General features: G+C 40.2%; 2 non-coding genes across 2 annotated transcripts; both read left to right on the top strand.

Moving 5' to 3' along the window:
• Positions 1-6,592: 6,592 nt before the first annotated feature.
• TRNAR-CCU (transfer RNA arginine (anticodon CCU)) lies at positions 6,593-6,665 on the top strand. The gene has a single exon. It is a non-coding gene; the product is annotated as a tRNA-Arg (tRNA).
• Positions 6,666-15,710: 9,045 nt separating this feature from the next.
• Positions 15,711-15,786, top strand: TRNAR-UCU (transfer RNA arginine (anticodon UCU)). Its single transcript has one exon. It is a non-coding gene; the product is annotated as a tRNA-Arg (tRNA).
• The last annotated feature ends 5,996 nt before the right edge of the window (positions 15,787-21,782 follow it).

The raw sequence follows: 21,782 nt of genomic DNA, 5'->3' as shown, positions 1-21,782 counted from the left end.
GAGAATGGGATTTCAACACTGCTTTCTGGCTAGACATTTTTTATGTCCTCCTTTGGATAGCACTCGCAGGCAGTCTCCCATTTAGCATTAAAACATGTACTTATTTCACCACTTGAATGTATAAACTGTTGAATAATTAAAAATACCATGTGAAACTGCTATGTTGATAAAGAAGTATTTCTCGAAAAAAGTGCAGCAGATGGGAAGACAGTGCTCCCTATTTTATGCTAATATCGCTGGGCCCCTAGTCTTAGAAACCAAACTGAGTTTAGGGAGGGCAGGGTGGTGTTTCAATGATGGCAGTTAAATAGATTTTTCAAAACTCCCGGGGTGTTGTTAGACTGAGAAGTTGATGGGACACCTGTGAAAGGCAGCTTTACTTGTCTGCTTTTAGTTCATGTAGATTGTATGTCCTGTTTAACAACCTTTGGTTTCAACAAGGACATTAGAGAGATATTGGACACTGCCTGGGATGCTTGTCCTCTCTCTATTTTGAAAATTTGCCATGCCAACTAAGGGCCAAGGCAGACGTTTAGTTTTAGTCTTGCCCAACTCTAATTTTCCAAACCTAGAGCATACATTTGGCGCAGATTGTAATACTTTGTTAGTACTACCTGTTGTTCCCTTAAGAGTGCATATATTGTGAACAAACAAGATGGCCACATTATATCGTAGGAGTCTGCCACACCAGGTCCTTCACTCGTAAGAACAGTGGGACTGAAGCATGATGGATTAACTAGTTCCGTTAAATGCAGCCATTTCAAACTTTATTCACCACTGCTGGGGACTCTTTAAAGGTGATATGAACTTCTTTTATACCTGAGTGGGAGCGACAAACATGTAGAATATGTGTCGTATTTTTAGAAAGTGTTTGTAGCTATTGGTTAACAGCACTCCTGTGCAACCCCATTGACCTAATGGGTAAGGCAGTCAAATACTCACAAAGGGATTGTGGGTTTGAGTTCTTTCTGGGGTGGAAGAAGGTGTATTTTGGAGATGTTTATCTAGTTTCTTAAGGGTCTTCCTTCTTAACAACATTAGCACTGAAGCGTGCTGATAAAATAACCAATTCCAACAAACTTTACTCCGCCACCTGTTCAAGTACCACAGCAGAGCATTTTCTCCACTGCTAGGATAGGAATGGAGAAATGTGCTTGTTTTATGTCTGAGCAGAAAAGATATATGTTTGAATGGATGTGTGGGATAAAACACACCCTGTCGTATGTTGTAAAGGTATTGCAAGTTGTGGAGTAGCTTAGTGATCACATAGAGGAAAGTGGGTGAAGACAGAATTCCTCTGTGGGGTGAATGAACTCGGAGGTGACTTGCGTTATCCTTTTTATGTATGACAAAGGTACTTTATTTCTTACTGCACATTTCAATGCCATCACTCAAAAAAAACAAAAAATTCCTAGTCTTTTGTTGGTTCATATGGAAGATTATGTTTTCAGGCATGGAGAATGAAAGCAGAAGCTGTAGTGCTGAATTAGACGTTCTCACAAACCATCTAATAATTTGTTCAAAAAAAGGCATGACATTTCTGAGTCATGTTAAAAATGATGTGTAAATATGCAGATAGAGTCTATCTTTCCAGTAATGATCGACAGTGTGCAAAAAGTAAAACTTTTGCCATAAGTATCTCCTTTCTGCTAAGCACCGATCATTAAAAATCTCTCTATAAATATGTATATCAAAAGAAGGAAATGCTAGTTCGGGTTGATGTTGTTAGAACTGCAAGTGCAGTTGTATTCCTTGAGCTGCCATGATGTTTCCTGCTGGCTCGAGCAGTGGGCATTTTGTTGTGACAGGTGAAGGGAAGTTAGGAGAGTTTAGCGTCCGCATTGTGTTGTTCTCTCAGGTGAGGGTATATTAGATATTTGAATATTTGAAAGGACTTTAAAGAGAGGGGAGTTATCCATGGATTGCTTGTTGTGAATGTATTGTATAAGTGATTCCATAGACTTAAACTGCGGTAGAGACCCCATGATAGGGAGTGTATCTTGTATTTGGAGGACAGGGGAGATCAGTATCAACATGGCCCCAGTGGCCTTATGGATAAGGCACTGGCCTCTAAAGCCAGGGATTGTAGGTTCAAGCACCATCTGGGGTGAAACTCTGTACATTCGGCTCTAGACTTTTACATTTTCAAAGCACAAACCACACAATTCAGCCCTTGCTTTACATAGACTTTGCAGCTACGGAACATCAATCTACCTTCAAAACACAAGTGCTGGAACTCAAAAACATTTGCCTACATATCCTACTCTTGGGCCCAGTCTGGAGAATGGGATTTCAACCCACCTTTCTGGCTAGACATTTTTTATGTCCTCCTTTGGATAGCACTCGTAGACAGTCTCCCATTTAGCATTAAAACATGTACTTATTTCACCACTTGAATGTATAAACTGTTGAATAAATAAAAATAGCATGTGAAACTGCTATGTTGATAAAGAAGTATTTCTCGAAAAAAGTGCAGCAGATGGGAAGACAGTGCACCCTATTTTATGCTATTATCGCTGGGACCCTAGTCTTAGAAACCAAACTGAGTTTAGGGAGGGCAGGGTGGTGTTTCAATGATGGCAGTTAAATAGATTTTTCAAAACACCCGGGGTGTTGTTAGACTGAGAAGTTGGTGGGACACCTGTGAAAGGCAGCTTTACTTGTCTGCTTTTAGTTGATGTAGATTGTATGTCCTGTTTAACAACCTTTGGTTTTAACAAGGACATTAGAGAGATATTGGGACACTGCCTGGGATGCTTGTCCTCTCGCTATTTTGAAAATTTGCCATGCCAACTAAGGGCCAAGGCAGATGTTTAGTTTTAGCCTTGACCAACTCTAATTTTCCAAACCTAGAGCATACATTTGGCACAGATTGTAATACTTTGTTAGTACTACCTGTTGTTCCCTTAAGAGTGCATATATTGTGAATAAACAAGATGGCCAAATTATATCGTAGGAGTCTGCCACACCAGGTCCTTCACTCGTGAGAACAGTGGGACTGAAGCATGATGGATTAACTTGTTCCCTTAAATGCAGCCATTTCAAACTTTAATCACCACAGCTGGGGACTCTTTAAAGGTGATATGAACTTCTTTTATACCTGAGTTGGAGCGACAAACATGTAGAATATGTGTCGTATTTTTAGAAAGTGTTTGTAGCTATTGGTTAACAGGACTCCTGTGCAACCCCGTTGGCCTAAGGCAGTCAAATACTCACAAAGGGATTGTGGGTTTGAGTTCTTTCTGGGGTGGAAGAAGATGTATTTTGGAGATGTTTATCTAGTTTCCTAAGGGTCTTCCTTCTTAACAACATTAGCACTGAATCGTGCTGATAAAATAACCAATTCCAACAAACTTTACTCCGCCACCTGTTCAAGTACCACAGCAGAGCATTTTCTCCACTGCTAGGATAGGAATGGAGAAATGTGCTTGTTTTATGTCTGAGCAGAAAAGATATATGTTTGAATGGATGTGTGGGATAAAACACACCCTGTCGTATGTTGTAAAGGTATTGCAAGTTGTGGAGTAGCTTAGTGATCACATAGAGGAAAGTGGGCGAAGACAGAATTCCTCTGTGGGGTGAATGAACTCGGAAGTGACTTGCGTTATCCTTTTTATGTATGACAAAGGTACTTTATTTCTTACTGCACATTTCAATGCCATCACTCAAAAAAAACAAAAAATTCCTAGTCTTTTGTTGTTTCATATGGAAGATTATGTTTTCAGGCATGGAGAATGAAAGCAGAAGCTGTAGTGCTGAATTAGACGTTCTCACAAACCATGTAATAATTTGTTCAAAAAAAGGCATGACGTTTCTGAGTCATATTAAAAATGATGTGTAAATATGCAGACAGAGTCTATCTTTCCAGTAATGATCTACAGTGTGCAAAAAGTAAATCTTTTGCCATAAGTATCTCCATTCTGCTAAGCACTGATCATTAAAAATCTCTCTATAAATATGTATATCAGAAGAAGGAAATGCTAGTTCGGGTTGCTGTTGTTGGAACTGCAAGTGCAGTTGTATTCCTTGAGCTGCCTTGATGTTTCCTGCTGGCTCGAGCAGTGGGCATTTTGTTGTGACATGTGAAGTGAAGTTAGGAGAGTTTAGCGTCCGCATTGTGTTGTACTTCCAGGTGAGGGTATATTAGATATTTGAATAGTTGTAAGGACTTTAAAGAGAGGGGAGTTATCCATGAATTGCGTGTTGTGAATGTATTGTATAAGTGATTCCATAGACTGAAACTGCGGTAGAGAGCACATTATAGGGAGTGGATCTTGTATTTGGAGGACAGGGGAGAGTGGTATCAACATGGCTCCAGTGGCCTAATGGCCAAGGCACTGGCTTCTTAAGCCAGGAATTGTGGGTTCAAGTCCCATCTGGGGTGAAACTCTGTACATTCTGCTCTTGACTTTTACATTTTCAAAGCGCAAACCACACAATTCAGCCCTTGCTTTACATAGACTTTGCAGCTATGGAACATCAATCTACCTTCAAAACACAAGTGCTGGAACTCAAAAACATTTGCCTACATATCCTACTCTTGGGCCCAGTCTGGAGAATGGGATTTCAACCCACCTTTCTGGCTAGACATTTTTTATGTCCTCCTTTGGATAGCACTCGCAGGCAGTCTCCCATTTAGCATTAAAACATGTACTTATTTCACCACTTGAATGTATAAACTGTTGAATAAATAAAAATACCATCTGAAACTGCTATGTTGATAAAGAAGTATTTCTCGAAAAAAGTGCAGCAGATGGGAAGACAGTGCACCCTATTTTATGCTACTATCGCTGGGCCCCTAGTCTTAGAAACCAAACTGAGTTTAGGGAGGGCAGGGTGGTGTTTCAATGATGGCAGTTAAATAGATTTTTCAAAACACCCGGGGTGTTGTTAGACTGAGAAGTTGGTGGGACACCTGTGAAAGCTAGCTTTACTTGTCTGCTTTTAGTTGATGTAGATTGTATGTCCTGTTTAACAACCTTTGGTTTTAACAAGGACATTAGAGAGATATTGGGACACTGCCTGGGATCCTTGTCCTCTCGCTATTTTGAAAATTTGCTATGCCAACTAAGGGCCAAGGCAGACGTTTAGTTTTAGCCTTGCCCAACTCTAATTTTCCAAACCTAGAGCATACATTTGGCGCAGATTGTAATACTTTGTTAGTACTACCTGTTGTTCCCTTAAGAGTGCATATATTGTGAACAAACAAGATGGCCAAATCATATCGTAGGAGTCTGCCACACCAGGTCCTTCACTCGTAAGAACAGTGGGACTGAAGCATGATGGATTAACTAGTTCCCTTAAATGCAGCCATTTCAAACTTTAATCACCACAGCTGGGGACTCTTTAAAGGTGATATGGACTTCTTTTATACCTGAGTGGGAGCAACAAACATGTAGAATATGTGTCGTATTTTTAAAAAGTGTTTGTAGCTATTGGTTAACAGCACTCCTGTGCAACCCCTTTGGCATAATGGGTAAGGCAGTCAAATACTCACAAAGGGATTGTGGGTTTGAGTTCTTTCTGGGGTGGTAGAAGATGCATTTTGGAGATGTTTATCTAGTTTCCTAAGTGTCTTCCTTCTTAACAACATTAGCACTGAAGCCTGCTGATAAAATAACCAATTCCAACAAACTTTACTCCGCCACCTGTTCAAGTACCACAGCAGAGCATTTTCTCCACTGCTAGGATAGGAATGGAGAAATGTGCGTGTCTTATGTCTGAGCAGAAATTATATATGTTTGAATGGATGTGTGGGATAAAACACACCCTGTCGTATGTTGTAAAGGTATTGCAAGTTGTGGAGTAGCTTAGTGATCATATAGAGGAAAGTGGGCGAAGACAGAATTCCTCTGTGGGGTGAATGAACTCGGAGGTGACTTGCGTTATCCTTTTTATGTATGACAAAGGTACTTTATTTCTTACTGCACATTTCAATGCCATCACTCAAAAAAAACAAAAAATTCCTAGTCTTTTGTTGTTTCATATGGAAGATTATGTTTTCAGGCATGGAGAATGAAAGCAGAAGCTGTAGTGCTGAATTAGACGTTATCACAAACCATGTAATAATTTGTTCAAAAAAAGGCATGACATTTCTGAGTCATATTAAAAATGATGTGTAAATATGCAGATAGAGTCTATATTTCCAGTAATGATCTACAGTGTGCAAAAAGTAAACCTTTTGCCATAAGTATCTCCTTTCTGCTAAGCACCGATCATTAAAAATCTCTCTATAAATATGTATATCAGAAGAAGGAAATGCTAGTTCTGGTTGATGTTGTTGGAACTGCAAGTGCAGTTGTATTCCTTGAGCTGCCTCGATGTTTCCTGATGGCTCGAGCAGTGGGCATTTTGTTGTGACATGTGAAGTGAAGTTAGGAGAGTTTAGCGTCCGCATTGTGTTGTTCTTCCAGGTGAGGGTATATTAAATATTTGAATAGTTGTAAGGACTTTAAAGAGAGGGGAGTTATCCATGGATTGTTTGTTGTGAATGTATTGTATAAGTGATTCCATAGACTTAAACTGCGGTAGAGACCACATGATAGGGAGTGGATCTTGTATTTGGAGGACAGGGGAGAGCAGTATTAACATGGCCCCAGTGGCCTAATGGATAAGGCACTGGCCTCCTAAGCCAGGGATTGTGGGTTCAAGTCCCATCTGGGGTGGAACTCTGAACATTCAGCTCTAGACTTTTACATTTTCAAAGCACAAACCACACAATTCAGCCCTTGCTTTACATAGACGCTGCAGCTATGTAACATCAATCTACCTTCAAAACACAAGTGCTGGAACTCAAAAACATTTGCCTACATACACCACTCTTGGGCCCAGTCTGGAGAATGGGATTTCAACCCACCTTTCTGGCTAGACATTTTTTATGTCCTCCTTTGGATAGCACTCGCAGGCAGTCTCCCATTTAGCATTAAAACATGTACTTATTTCACCACTTGAATGTATAAACTGTTGAATAAATAAAAATACCATGTGAAACTGCTATGTTGATAAAGAAGTATTTCTCGAAAAAAGTGCAGCAGATGGGAAGACAGTGCACCCTATTTTATGCTACTATCGCTGGGCCCCTAGTCTTAGAAACCAAACTGAGTTTAGGGAGGGCAGGGTGGTGTTTCAATGATGGCAGTTAAATAGATTTTTCAAAACACCCGGGGTGTTGTTAGACTGAGAAGTTGATGGGACACCTGTGAAAGGCAGCTTTACTTGTCTGCTTTTAGTTGATGTAGATTGTATGTCCTGTTTAACAACCTTTGGTTTCAACAAGGACATTAGAGAGATATTGGGACACTGCCTGGGATGCTTGTCCTCTCTCTAGTTTGAAAATTTGCTATTCCAACTAAGGGCCAAGGCAGACGTTTAGTTTTAGAGTTGCCCAACTCTAATTTTCCAAACCTAGAGCATACATTTGGCGCAGATTGTAATACTTTGTTAGTACTACCTGTTGTTCCCTTAAGAGTGCATATATTGTGAACAAACAAGATGGCCAAATTATATCATAGGAGTCTGCCACACCAGGTCCTTCTCTCGTGAGAACAGTGGGACTGAAGCATGATGGATTAACTAGTTCCCTTAAATGCAGCCATTTCAAACTTTAATCACTACAGCTGGGGACTCTTAAAGGTGATATGAACTTCTTTTATACCTGAGGGGGAGCGACAAACATGTAGAATATGTGTCGTATTTTTAGAAAGTGTTTGTAGCTATTGGTTAACAGCACTCCTGTGCAACCCCGTTGGCCTAATGGGTAAGCCAGTCAAATACTCACAAAGGGATTGTGGGTTTGAGTTCTTTCTGGGGTGGAAGAAGGTGTATTTTGGAGATGTTTATCTAGTTTCCTAAGGGTCTTCCTTCTTAACAACATTAGCACTGAAGCATGCTGATAAAATAACCAATTCCAACAAACTTTACTCCGCCACCTGTTCAAGTACCACAGCAGAGCATTTTCTCCACTGCTAGGATAGGATTGGAGAAATGTGCTTGTTTTATGTCTGAGCAGAAAAGATATCTGTTTGAATGGATGTGTGGGATAAACACACCCTGTCGTATGTTGTAAAGGTATTGCAAGTTGTGGAGTAGCTTAGTCATCACATAGAGGAAAGTGGGCGAAGACAGAATTCCTCTGTTGGGTGAATGAACTCGGAGGTGACTTGCGTTATCCTTTTTATGTATGACAAAGGTACTTTATTTCTTACTGCACATTTCAATGCCATCACTCAAAAGAAACAAAAAATTCCTAGTCTTTTGTTGTTTCATATGGAAGATTATGTTTTCAGGCATGGAGAATGAAAGCAGAAGCTGTAGTGCTGAATTAGACGTTCTCACAAACCATGTATTAATTTCTTCAAAAAAAGGCATGACATTTCTGAGTCATATTAAAAATGATGTGTAAATATGCAGATAGAGTCTATCTTTCCAGTAATGATCTACAGTGTGCAAAAAGTAAACCTTTTGCCATAAGTATCTCTTTTCTGCTAAGCACCGATCATTAAAAATCTCCCTATAAATATGTATATCAGAAGAAGGAAATGCTAGTTCGGGTTGATGTTGTTGGAACTGCAAGTGCAGTTGTATTCCTTGAGCTGCCTTGATGTTTCCTGCTGGCTCGAGCAGTGGGCATTTTGTTGTGACATGTGAAGTGAAGTTAGGAGAGTTTAGCGTCCGCATTGTGTTGTACTTCCAGGTGAGGGTATATTAGATATTTGAATAGTTGTAAGGACTTTAAAGAGAGGGGAGTTATCCATGGATTGCGAGTTGTGAATGTATTGTATAAGTGATTCCATAGACTTAAACTGCGGTAGAGACCACATGATAGGGAGTTGATCTTGTATTTGGAGGACAGGGGAGAGCAGTATCAACATGGCCCCAGTGGCCTTATGGATAAGGCACTGGCCTCTAAAGCCAGGGATTGTAGGTTCAAGCACCATCTGGGGTGAAACTCTGTACATTCGGCTCTAGACTTTCACATTTTCAAAGCACAAACCACACAATTCAGACCTTTCTTTACATAGACTTTGCAGCTATGGAACATCAATCTACCTTCAAAACACAAGTGCTGGAACTCAAAAACATTTGCCTACATATCCTACTCTTGGGCACAGTCTGGAGAATGGGATTTCAACCCACCTTTCTGGCTAGACATTTTTTATGTCCTCCTTTGGATAGCACTCGCAGGCAGTCTCCCATTTAGCATTAAAACGTACTTATTTCACCACTTGAATGTATAAACTGTTGAATAAATAAAAATAGCATGTGAAACTGCTATGTTGATAAGGAAGTATTTCTCGAAAAAAGTGCAGCAGATGGGAAGACAGTGCACCCTATTTTATGCTACTATCGCTGGGACCCTAGTCTTAGAAACCAAACTGAGTTTAGGGAGGGCAGGGTGGTGTTTCAATGATGGCAGTTAAATATATTTTTCAAAACACCCGGGGTGTTGTTAGACTGAGAAGTTGGTGGGACACCTGTGAAAGGCAGCTTTACTTGTCTGCTTTTAGTTGATGTAGATTGTATGTCCTGTTTAACAACCTTTGGTTTTAACAAGGACATTAGAGAGATATTGGGACACTGCCTGGGATGCTTGTCCTCTCGCTATTTTGAAAATTTGCCATGCCAACTAAGGGCCAAGGCAGATGTTTAGTTTTAGCCTTGACCAACTCTAATTTTCCAAACCTAGAGCATACATTTGGCACAGATTGTAATACTTTGTTAGTACTACCTGTTGTTCCCTTAAGAGTGCATATATTGTGAATAAACAAGATGGCCAAATTATATCGTAGGAGTCTGCCACACCAGGTCCTTCACTCGTAAGGACAGTGGGACTGAAGCATGATGGATTAACTAGTTCCCTTAAATGCAGCCATTTCAAACTTTAATCACCACAGCTGGGGACTCTTTAAAGGTGATATGGACTTCTTTTATACCTGAGTGGGAGCGACAAACATGTAGAATATGTGTCATATTTTTAGAAAGTGTTTGTAGCTATTGGTTAACAGCACTCCTGTGCAACCCTGTTGGCCTAATGGGTAAGGCAGTCAAATACTCACAAAGGGATTATGGGTTTGAGTTCTTTCTGGGGTGGAAGAAGATATATTTGTGAGATGTTTATCTAGTTTCCTAACGGTCTTCCTTCTTAACAACATTACCACTGAAGCGTGCTGATAAAATAACCAATTCCAACAAACTTTACTCCGCCACCTGTTCAAGTACCACAGCAGAGCATTTTCTCCACTGCTAGGATAGGAATGGAGAAATGTGCTTGTTTTATGTCTGAGCAGAAAAGATATATGTTTGAATGGATGTGTGGGATAAAACACACCCTGTCGTATGTTGTAAAGGTATTGCAAGTTGTGGAGTAGCTTAGTGATCATATAGAGGAAAGTGGGCCAAGACAGAATTCCTCTGTGGGGTGAATGAACTCGGAGGTGACTTGCGTTATCCTTTTTATGTATGACAAAGGTACTTTATTTCTTACTGCACATTTCAATGCCATCACTCAAAAAAAACAAAAAAAATCCTAGTCTTTTGTTGTTTCATATGGAAGATTATGTTTTCAGGCATGGAGAATGAAAGCAGAAGCTGTAGTGCTAAATTAGACGTTCTCACAAACCATGTAATAATTTGTTCAAAAAAAGGCATGACATTTCTGAGTCATATTAAAAATGATGTGTAAATATGCAGATAGAGTCTATCTTTCCAGTAATGATCTACAGTGTGCAAAAAGTAAACCTTTTGCAATAAGTATCTCCTTTCTGCTAAGCACCGATCATTAAAAATCTCTCTATAAATATGTATATCAGAAGAAGGAAATGCTAGTTCTGGTTGATGTTGTTGGAACTGCAAGTGCAGTTGTATTCCTTGAGCTGCCTTGATTTTCCTGATGGCTCGAGCAGTGGGCATTTTGTTGTGACATGTGAAGTGAAGTTAGGAGAGTTTAGCGTCCGCATTGTGTTGTTCTTCCAGGTGAGGGTATATTAGATATTTGAATAGTTGTAAGGACTTTAAAGAGAGGGGAGTTATCCATGGATTGCTTGTTGTGAATGTATTGTATAAGTGATTCCATAGACTTAAACTGCAGTAGAGACCACATGATAGGGAGTGGATCTTGTATTTGGAGGACAGGGGAGAGCAGTATCAACATGGCCCCAGTGGCCTAATGGATAAGGCACTGTCCTCAGAAGCCAGAGATTGTGGGTTCAAGTCCCATCTGGGGTGAAACTCTGTACATTCGGCTCTTGACTTTTACATTTATAAAGCACAAACCACACAATTCAGCCCTTGCTTTACATAGACTTTGCAGCTATTGAACATCAATCTACCTTCAAAACACAAGTGCTGGAACTCAAAAGCATTTGCCTACATACCCTACTCTTGGGCCCAGTCTGGAGAATGGGATTTCAACCCACCTTTCTGGCTAGACATTTTTTATGTCCTCCTTTGGATAGCACTCGCAGGCAGTCTCCCATTTAGCATTAAAACATGTACTTATTTCACCACTTGAATGTAAAAACTGTTGAATAAATAAAAATACCATGTGAAACTGCTATGTTGATAAAGAAGTATTTCTTGAAAAAAGTGCAGCAGATGGGAAGACAGTGCACCCTATTTTATGCTACTATCGCTGGGCCCCTAGTCTTAGAAACCAAACTGAGTTTAGGGAGGGCAGGGTGGTGTTTCAATGATGGCAGTTAAATAGATTTTTCAAAACACCCGGGGTGTTGTTAGACTGAGAAGTTGATGGGACACCTGTGAAAGGCAGCTTTACTTGTCTGCTTTTAGTTGATGTCGATTGTATGTCCTGTTTAACAACCTTTGGTTTCAACAAGGACATTAGAGAGATATTGGGACACTGCCTGGGATGCTTGTCCTCTCTCTATTTTGAAAATTTGCCATACCAACTAAGGGCCAAGGCAGACGTTTAGTTTTAGAGTTGCCCAACTCTAATTTTCCAAACCTAGAGCATACATTTGGCGCAGATTGTAATACTTTGTTAGTACTACCTGTTGTTCCCTTAAGAGTGCATATATTGTGAACAAACAAGATGGCCAAATTATATCATAGGAGTCTGCCACACCAGGTCCTTCACTCGTGAGAATGGTGGGACTGAAGCATGATGGATTAACTAGTTCCCTTAAATGCAGCCATTTCAAACTTTAATCACCACAGCTGGGGACTCTTAAAGGTGATATGAACTTCTTTTATACCTGAGGGGGAGCGACAAACATGTAGGATATGTGTCGTATTTTTAGAAAGTGTTTGTAGCTATTGGTTAACAGCACTCCTGTGCAGCCCCGTTGGCCTAATGGGTAAGGCAGTCAAATACTCACAAAGGGATTGTGGGTTTGAGTTCTTTCTGGGATGGAAGAAGGTGTGTTTTGGAGATGTTTATCTAGTTTCCTAAGGGTCTTCCTTCTTAACAACATTAGCACTGAAGCGTGCTGATAAAATAACCAATTCCAACAAACTTTACTCCGCCACCTGTTCAAGTACCACAGCAGAGCATTTTCTCCACTGCTAGGATAGGATTGGAGAAATGTGCTTGTTTTATGTCTGAGCAGAAAAGATATCTGTTTGAATGGATGTGTGGGATAAACACACCCTGTCGTATGTTGTAAAGGTATTGCAAGTTGTGGAGTAGCTTAGTGATCACATAGAGGAAAGTGGGCGAAGACAGAATTCCTCTGTGGGGTGAATGAACTCGGAGGTGAATTGCGTTATCCTTTTTATGTATGACAAAGGTACTTTATTTCTTACTGCACATTTCAATGCCATCACTCAAAAGAAACAAAAAATTCCTAGTCTTTTGTTGTTTCATATGGAAGATTACGTTTTCAGGCATGGAGAATGAAAGCAGAAGCTGTAGTCCTGAATTAGACGTTCTCACAAACCATGTATTAATTTCTTCAAAAAAAGGCATGACATTTCTGAGTCATATTAAAAATGATGTGTAAATATGCAGATAGAGTCTATCTTTCCAGTAATGATCTACAGTGCGCAAAAAGTAAACCTTTTGCCATAAGTATCTCTTTTCTGCTAAGCACCGATCATTAAAAATCTCCCTATAAATATGTATATCAGAAGAAGGAAATGCTAGTTCGGGTTGATGTTGTTGGAACTGCAAGTGCAGTTGTATTCCTTGAGCTGCCTTGATGTTTCCTGCTGGCTCGAGCAGTGGGCATTTTGTTGTGACATGTGAAGTGAAGTTAGGAGAGTTTAGCATCCGCATTGTGTTGTACTTCCAGGTGAGGGTATATTAGATATTTGAATAGTTGTAAGGACTTTAAAGAGAGGGGAGTTATCCATGGATTGCGAGTTGTGAATGTATTGTATAAGTGATTCCATAGACTTAAACTGCGGCAGAGACCACATGATAGGGAGTTGATCTTGTATTTGGAGGACAGGGGAGCGCAGTATCAACATGGCCCCAGTGGCCTTATAGATAAGGCACTGGCCTCTAAAGCCAGGGATTATAGGTTCAAGTACCATCTGGGGTGAAACTCTGTACATTCGGCTCTAGACTTTCACATTTTCAAAGCACAAACCACACAATTCAGACCTTTCTTTTCATAGACTTTGCAGCTATGGAACATCAATCTACCTTCAAAACACAAGTGCTGGAACTCAAAAACATTTGCCTACATATTCTACTCTTGGACCCAGTCTGGAGAATGGGATTTGAATCCACCTTTCTGCCTATACATTTTTTATGTCCTCCTTTGGATAGCACTCGCAGGCAGTCTCCCATTTAGCATTAAAACATGTACTTATTTCACCACTTGAATGTATAAACTGTTGAATAAATAAAAATACCATGTGAAACTGCTATGTTGATAAAGAAGTATTTCTCGAAAAAAGTGCAGCAGATGGGAAGACAGTGCACCCTATTTTATGCTACTATCGCTGGGCCCCTAGTGTTAGAAACCAAACTGAGTTTAGGGAGGGCAGGGTGGTGTTTCAATGATGGCAGTTAAATAGATTTTTCAAAACCCCCGGGGTGTTGTTAGACTGAGAAGTTGGTGGGACACCTGTGAAAGGCAGTTTTACTTGTCTGCTTTTAGTTGATGTAGATTGTATGTCCTGTTTAACAACCTTTGGTTTTAACAAAGACATTAGAGAGATATTGGAACACTGCCTGGGATGCTTGTCCTCTCGCTCTTTTGAAAATTTGCCATGCCAACTAAGGGCCAAGGCAGACGTTTAGTTTTAGCCTTGACCAACTCTAATTTTCCAAACCTAGAGCATACATTTGGCGCAGATTGTAATACTTTGTTAGTACTACCTGTTGTTCCCTTAAGAGTGCATATATTGTGAACAAACAAGATGGCCAAATTATATCGTAGGAGTCTGCCACACCAGGTCCTTCACTCGTAAGAACAGTGGGACTGAAGCATGATGGATTAACTAGTTCCCTTAAATGCAGCCATTTCAAACTTTAATCACCACAGCTGGGGACTCTTTAAAGGTGATATGGACTTCTTTTATACCTGAGTGGGAGCGACAAACATGTAGAATAGGTGTTGTATTTTTAGAAAGTGTTTGTAGTTATTGGTTAACAGCACTCCTGTGCAACCCCATTGACTTAGTGGGTAAGGCAGTCAAATACTCACAAAGGGATTGTGAGTTTGAGTTCTTTCTAGGGTGGAAGAAGATGTTTTTTGGAGATGTTTATCTTGTTTCCTAATTGTCTTCCTTCTTAACAACATTAGCACTGAAGCGTGCTGATAAAATAACCAATTCCAACAAACTTTACCTCGCCACCTGTTCAAGTACCACAGCAGAGCATTTTCTACACTGCTATGATAGGAAGGGAGAAATGTGCTTGTTTTATGTCTGAGCAGAAAAGATATATGTTTAAATGGATGTGTGGGATAAAACACACCCTGTTGTATGTTGTAAAGGTATTGCAAGTTGTGGAGTAGCTTACTGATCATATAGAGGAAAGTGGGCGAAGACAGAATTCCTCTGTGGGGTGAATGAACTCGGAGGTGACTTGCTTTATCCTTTTTATGTATGACAAAGGTACTTTATTTCTTACTGCACATTTCAATGCCATCACTCAAAAAAACCAAAAAATTCCTAGTCTTTTGTTGTTTCATATGGAAGATTATGTTTTCAGGCATGGAGAATGAAAGCAGAAGCTGTAGTGCTGAATTAGACGTTCTCACAAACCATGTAATAATTTGTTCAAAAAAAGGCATGACATTTCTGAGTCGTATTAAAAATGATGTATAAATATGCAGATAGAGTCTAACTTTCCAGTAATGATCTACAGTGTGCAAAAAGTAAACCTTTTGCTATAAGTATCTCCTTTCTGCTAAGCACCGATTATTAAAAATCTCTCTATAAATATGTATATCAGAAGAAGGAAATGCTAGTTCTGGTTGATGTTGTTGGAAGTGCAAGTGCAGTTGCATTCCTTGAGCTGCCTTGATGTATGCTGCTGGCTCGATCAGTGGGCATTTTGGTGTGACATATGAAGTGAAGTTAGGAGAGTTTAGCGTCCGCATTGTGTTGTTCTTCCAGGTGAGGGTAAATTAGATATTTGAATAGTTTTAAGGACTTTAAAGAGAGGGGAGTTATACTTGGATTGCTTGTTGTGAATGTATTGTATGAGTGATTCCATAGACGTGAGCTGCGACACAGACTACGTGATAGGGAGTGGTTGTTGTATTTGGAGGACAGAGGAGGACAGTATCAACATGGACCCAGTAGCCTAATGGATAAGGCACTGGCCTTCTAAGCCAGGGATTGTGGGTTCAAGTCCCATCTGGGGTGACACTCTGTACATTCTGCTCTTGACTTTTACATTTTCAAAGCACAAACCACACAATTCACCCCTTGCTTTACATAGACTTTGCAGCTATGGAACATCAATCTACCTTCAAAACACAAGTGCTAGAACTCAAAAACATTTGCCTACATATCCTACTCTTGGGCCCAGTCTGGAGAATGGGATTTCAACCCACCTTTCTGGCTATACATTTTTTATGTCCTCCTTTGGATAGCACTCGCAGGCAGTCTCCCATTTAGCATTAAAACATGTACTTATTTCACCACTTGAATGTATAAACTGTTGAATAAATAAAAATACCATGTGAAACTGCTATGTTGATAAAGAAGTATTTCTCGAAAAAAGTGCAGCAGATGGGAAGACAGTGCACCCTATTTTATGCTACTATCGCTGGGCCCCTAGTGTTAGAAACCAAACTGAGTTTAGGGAGGGCAGGGTGGTGTTTCAATGATGGCAGTTAAATAGATTTTTCAAAACCCCCGGGGTGTTGTTAGACTGAGAAGTTGGTGGGACACCTGTGAAAGGCAGTTTTACTTGTCTGCTTTTAGTTGATGTAGATTGTATGTCCTGTTTAACAACCTTTGGTTTTAACAAAGACATTAGAGAGATATTGGAACACTGCCTGGGATGCTTGTCCTCTCGCTCTTTTGAAAATTTGCCATGCCAACTAAGGGCCAAGGCAGACGTTTAGTTTTAGCCTTGACCAACTCTAATTTTCCAAACCTAGAGCATACATTTGGCGCAGATTGTAATACTTTGTTAGTACTACCTGTTGTTCCCTTAAGAGTGCATATATTGTGAACAAACAAGATGGCCAAATTATATCGTAGGAGTCTGCCACACCAGGTCCTTCACTCGTAAGAACAGTGGGACTGAAGCATGATGGATTAACTAGTTCCCTTAAATGCAGCCATTTCAAACTTTAATCACCACAGCTGGGGACTCTTTAAAGGTGATATGGACTTCTTTTATACCTGAGTGGGAGCGACAAACATGTAGAATATGCGTCGTATTTTTAGAAAGTGTTTGTAGCTATTGGTTAACAGCACTCCTGTGCAACCCCGTTGGCCTAATGGGTAAGGCAGTCAAATACTCACAAAGGGATTGTGGGTTTGAGTTCTTTCTGGGGTGGAAGAAGATGTATTTTGGACATGTTTATATAGTTTCCTAAGGGTCTTCCTTCTTAACAACATTAGCACTGAAGCGTGCTGATAAAATAACCAATTCCAACAAACTTTACTCCGCCACCTGTTCAAGTACCACAGCAGAGCATTTTCTCCACTGCTAGGATAGGAATGGAGAAATGTGCTTGTTTTATGTCTGAGCAGAAAAGATATATGTTTGAATGGATGTGTGGGATAAAACACACCCTGTCGTATGTTGTAAAGGTATTGCAAGTTGTGGAGTAGCTTAGTGATCATATAGAGGAAAGTGGGCGAAGACAGAATTCCTCTGTAGGGTGAATGAACTCGGAGGTGACTTGCGTTATCCTTTTTATGTATGACAAATGTACTTTATTTCTTACTGCACATTTCAATGCCATCACTAAAAAAAAAAAAAAAAAATCCTAGTCTTTTGTTGTTTGATATGGAAGATTATGTTTTCAGGCATGGAGAATGAAAGCAGAAGCTGTAGTGCTGAATTAGACGTTCTCACAAACCATGTAATAATTTGTTCAAAAAAAAGCATGACATTTCTGAGTCATATTAAAAATGATGTGTAAATATGCAGATAGAGTCTATCTTTCCAGTAATGATCTACAGTGTGCAAAAAGTAAACCTTTTGCCATAAGTATCTCCTTTCTGCTAAGCACCGATCATTAAAAATCTCTCTATAAATATGTATATCAGAAGAAGGAAATGCTAGTTCTGGTTGATATTGTTGGAACTGCAAGTGCAGTTGTATTCCTTGAGCTGCCTTGATGTTTCCTGATGGCTCGAGCAGTGGGCATTTTGTTGTGAAATGTGAAGTGAAGTTAGGAGACTTTAGCGTCCGCATTGTGTTGTTCTTCCAGGTGAGGGTATATTAGATATTTGAATAGTTGTAAGGACTTTAAAGAGAGGGGAGATATCCATGGATTGCTTGTTGTGAATGTATTGTATAAGTGATTCCATAGACTTAAACTGTGGTAGAGACCACATGATAGGGAGTGGAACTTGTATTTGGAGGACAGGGGAGGGCAGTATCAACATGGCCCCAGTGGCCTAATGGATAAGGCACTGGCCTCCTAAGCGAAGGATTGTCAGTTCAAGTCCCATCTGGGGTGGAGCTCTGTACATTCAGCTCTTGACTTTTACATTTTCAAAGCACAAACCACACAATTCAGCCCTTGCTTTACATAGACTTTGCAGCTATGGAACATCAATCTACCTTCAAAACACAAGTGCTGGAACTCAAAAACATTTGCCTACATATCCTACTCTTGGGCCCAGTCTGGAGAATGGGATTTCAACCCACCTTTCTGGCTAGACATTTTTTATGTCCTCCTTTGGTTAGCACTCGCAGGCAGTCTCCCATTTAGCATTAAAACATATACTTATTTCACCACTTGAATGTATAAACTGTTGAATCAATAAAAATACCATATGAAACTGCGATGTTGATAAAGAAGTATTTGTCGAATAAAGTGCAGCAGATGGGAAGACAGTGCACCCTATTTTATGCTACTATCGCTGGCCCCCTTGTCTTAGAAACCAAACTGAGTTTAGGGAGGGCAGGGTGGTGTTTCAATGATGGCAGTTAAATAGATTTTTCAAAACACCGGGGTGTTGTTAGACTGAGAAGTTGATGGGATACCTGTGAAAGGCAGCTTTACTAGTCTGCTATTAATTGATGTAGATTGTATGTCCTGTTTAACAACCTTTGGCTTCAACAAGGACATTAGAGAGATATTGGGACACTGCCTGGGATGCTTGTCCTCTCTCTATTTTGAAAATTTGGCATGCCAACTAAGGGCCAAGGCAGACTTTAGCTTTAGCCTTGCCCAACTCTAATTTTCCAAACTTAGAGCATACATTTGGCGCAGATTGTAATACTTTGTTAGTACTACCTGTTGCACCCTTAAGAGTGCATATATTGTGAACAAACAAGATGGCCAAATTATATCGTAGGAGTCTGCCACACCAGGTCCTCCACTAGTAAGAACAGTGGGACTGAAGCATGATGGATCAACTAGTTCCCTTAAATGCTGCCATTTCAAACTTTAATCACCACAGCTGGGGACTATTTAAAGGTGATATGAACTTCTTTTATACCTGAGTGGGAGCGACAAACATGTAGAATAGGTGTTGTATTTTTAGAAAGTGTTTATAGTTATTGGTTAACAGCACTCCTGTGCAACCCCATTGACTTAGTGGGTAAGGCAGTCAAATACTCACAAAGGGATTGTGAGTTTGAGTTCTTTCTAGGGTGGAAGAAGATGTTTTTTGGAGATGTTTATCTTTTTTTCTAATTGTCTTCCTTCTTAACAACATTAGCACTGAAGCGTGCTGATAAAATAACCAATTCCAACAAACTTTACCTCGCCACCTGTTCAAGTACCACAGCAGAGCATTTTCTCCACTGCTAGGATAGGAAGGGAGAAATGTGCTTGTTTTATGTCTGAGCAGAAAAGATATATGTTTAAATGGATGTGTGGGATAAAACACACCCTGTTGTATGTTGTAAAGGTATTGCAAGTTGTGGAGTAGCTTAATGATCATATAGAGGAAAGTGGGCGAAGACAGAATTCCTCTGTGGGGTGAATGAACTCGGAGGTGACTTGCATTATCCTTTTTATGTATGACAAAGGTACTTTATTTCTTACTGCACATTTCAATGCCATCACTCAAAAAAACCAAAAAATTCCTAGTCTTTTGTTGTTTCATATGGAAGATTATGTTTTCAGGCATGGAGAATGAAAGCAGAAGCTGTAGTGCTGAATTAGACGTTCTCACAAACCATGTAATAATTTGTTCAAAAAAAGGCATGACATTTCTGAGTCGTATTAAAAATGATGTGTAAATATGCAGATAGAGTCTAACTTTCCAGTAATGATCTACAGTGTGCAAAAAGTCAACCTTTTGCTATAAGTATCTCCTTTCTGCTAAGCACCGATTATTAAAAATCTCTCTATAAATATGTATATCAGAAGAAGGAAATGCTAGTTCTGGTTGATGTTGTTGGAAGTGCAAGTGCAGTTGCATTCCTTGAGCTGCCTTGATGTATGCTGCTGGCTCGATCAGTGGGCATTTTGGTGTGACATATGAAGTGAAGTTAGGAGAGTTTAGCGTCCGCATTGTGTTGTTCTTCCAGGTGAGGGTAAATTAGATATTTGAATAGTTTTAAGGACTTTAAAGAGAGGGGAGCTATCCATGGATTGCTTGTTGTGAATGTATTGTATGAGTGATTCCATAGACGTGAGCTGCGACACAGACTACGTGATAGGGAGTGGTTGTTGTATTTGGAGGACAGAGGAGGACAGTATCAACATGGACCCAGTAGCCTAATGGATAAGGCACTGGCCTTCTAAGCCAGGGATTGTGGGTTCAAGTATCATCTGGGGTGACACTCTGTACATTCTGCTCTTGACTTTTACATTTACAAACCACACAATTCACCCCTTGCTTTACATAGACTTTGCAGCTATGGAACATCAATCTCCCTTCAAAACACAAGTGCTGGAACTCAAAAACATTTGCCTACATATCCTACTCTTGGGCCCAGTCTGGAGAATGGGATTTCAACCCACCTTTCAGGCTATACATTTTTTATGTCCTCCTTTGGATAGCACTCGCAGGCAGTCTCCCATTTAGCATTAAAACATGTACTTATTTCACCACTTGAATGTATAAACTGTTGAATAAATAAAAATACCATGTGAAACTGCTATGTTGATAAAGAAGTATTTCTCGAAATAAGTGCAGCAGATGGGAAGACAGTGCACCCTATTTTATGCTACTATCGCTGGGCCCCTAGTCTTAGAAACCAAACTGAGTTTAGGGAGGGCAGGGTGGTGTTTCAATGATGGCAGTTAAATAGATTTTTCAAAACCCCCGGGGTGTTGTTAGACTGAGAAGTTGGTGGGACACCTGTGAAAGGCAGCTTTACTTGTCTGCTTTTAGTTGATGTAGATTGTATGTCCTGTTTAACAACCTTTGGTTTTAACAAGGACATTAGAGAGATATTGGGACACTGCCTGGGATGCTTGTCCTCTCGCTCTTTTGAAAATTTGCCATGCCAACTAAGGGCCAAGGCAGACGTTTAGTTTTAGCCTTGACCAACTCTAATTTTCCAAACCTAGAGCATACATTTGGCGCAGATTGTAATACTTTGTTAGTACTACCTGTTGTTCCCTTAAGAGTGCATATATTGTGAACAAACAAGATGGGCAAATTATATTGTAGGAGTCTGCCACACCAGGTCCTTCACTCGTAAGAACAGTGGGACTGAAGCATGATGGATGAACTAGTTCCCTTAAATGCTGCTGTTAGAAATGGGGTCTTTGGTTGACAGTCAGGTTACCCCCTGTTCAAGCAAGGACCCTCACTCTAGTCAGGGTAAAAGAGAATCACCCTCAGCTAACCCCTGCTTTCCCCCTTGGTAGCTTGGCAGAGCAGTAGGCTTAACTTCAGAGCGCTAGGTGTAAAGTATTTGTACCAACACACACAGTAAATTAATGGAAACACTACAAAATGACACAACACCAGTTTAGAAAAATAGGAAGTATTTATGTAAACAAAACAAGACCGAAACGACAGAAATCCGACATACACAAGTCAAGTTATTAATTTTTAAAGATCAAACTCAAAAATAGCGCTTAGAAGCAAAAATGCTTCGATGAGATGTTAACACGGCGTCGTGACGGAGTCGTTCCCAACAAGCCGACACCAGCGGCGCCGAACACGGAGTTGTGTAGACCCCCAAGTACAGTACCTTTGGTGAAGAGTGAAAACAAGCCGATGCGCGAATTCGGGAATCGCGTCATCTGTGCGAAACGTTGAAT

The sequence above is a fragment of the Pleurodeles waltl genome, chromosome 7, assembly GCF_031143425.1.
Source record: "Pleurodeles waltl isolate 20211129_DDA chromosome 7, aPleWal1.hap1.20221129, whole genome shotgun sequence".
Lineage (NCBI taxonomy): Eukaryota > Metazoa > Chordata > Amphibia > Caudata > Salamandridae > Pleurodeles > Pleurodeles waltl.
Note: the sequence above shows the minus strand (reverse complement) of the source record. Positions and strands in the feature narration are given on the sequence as shown.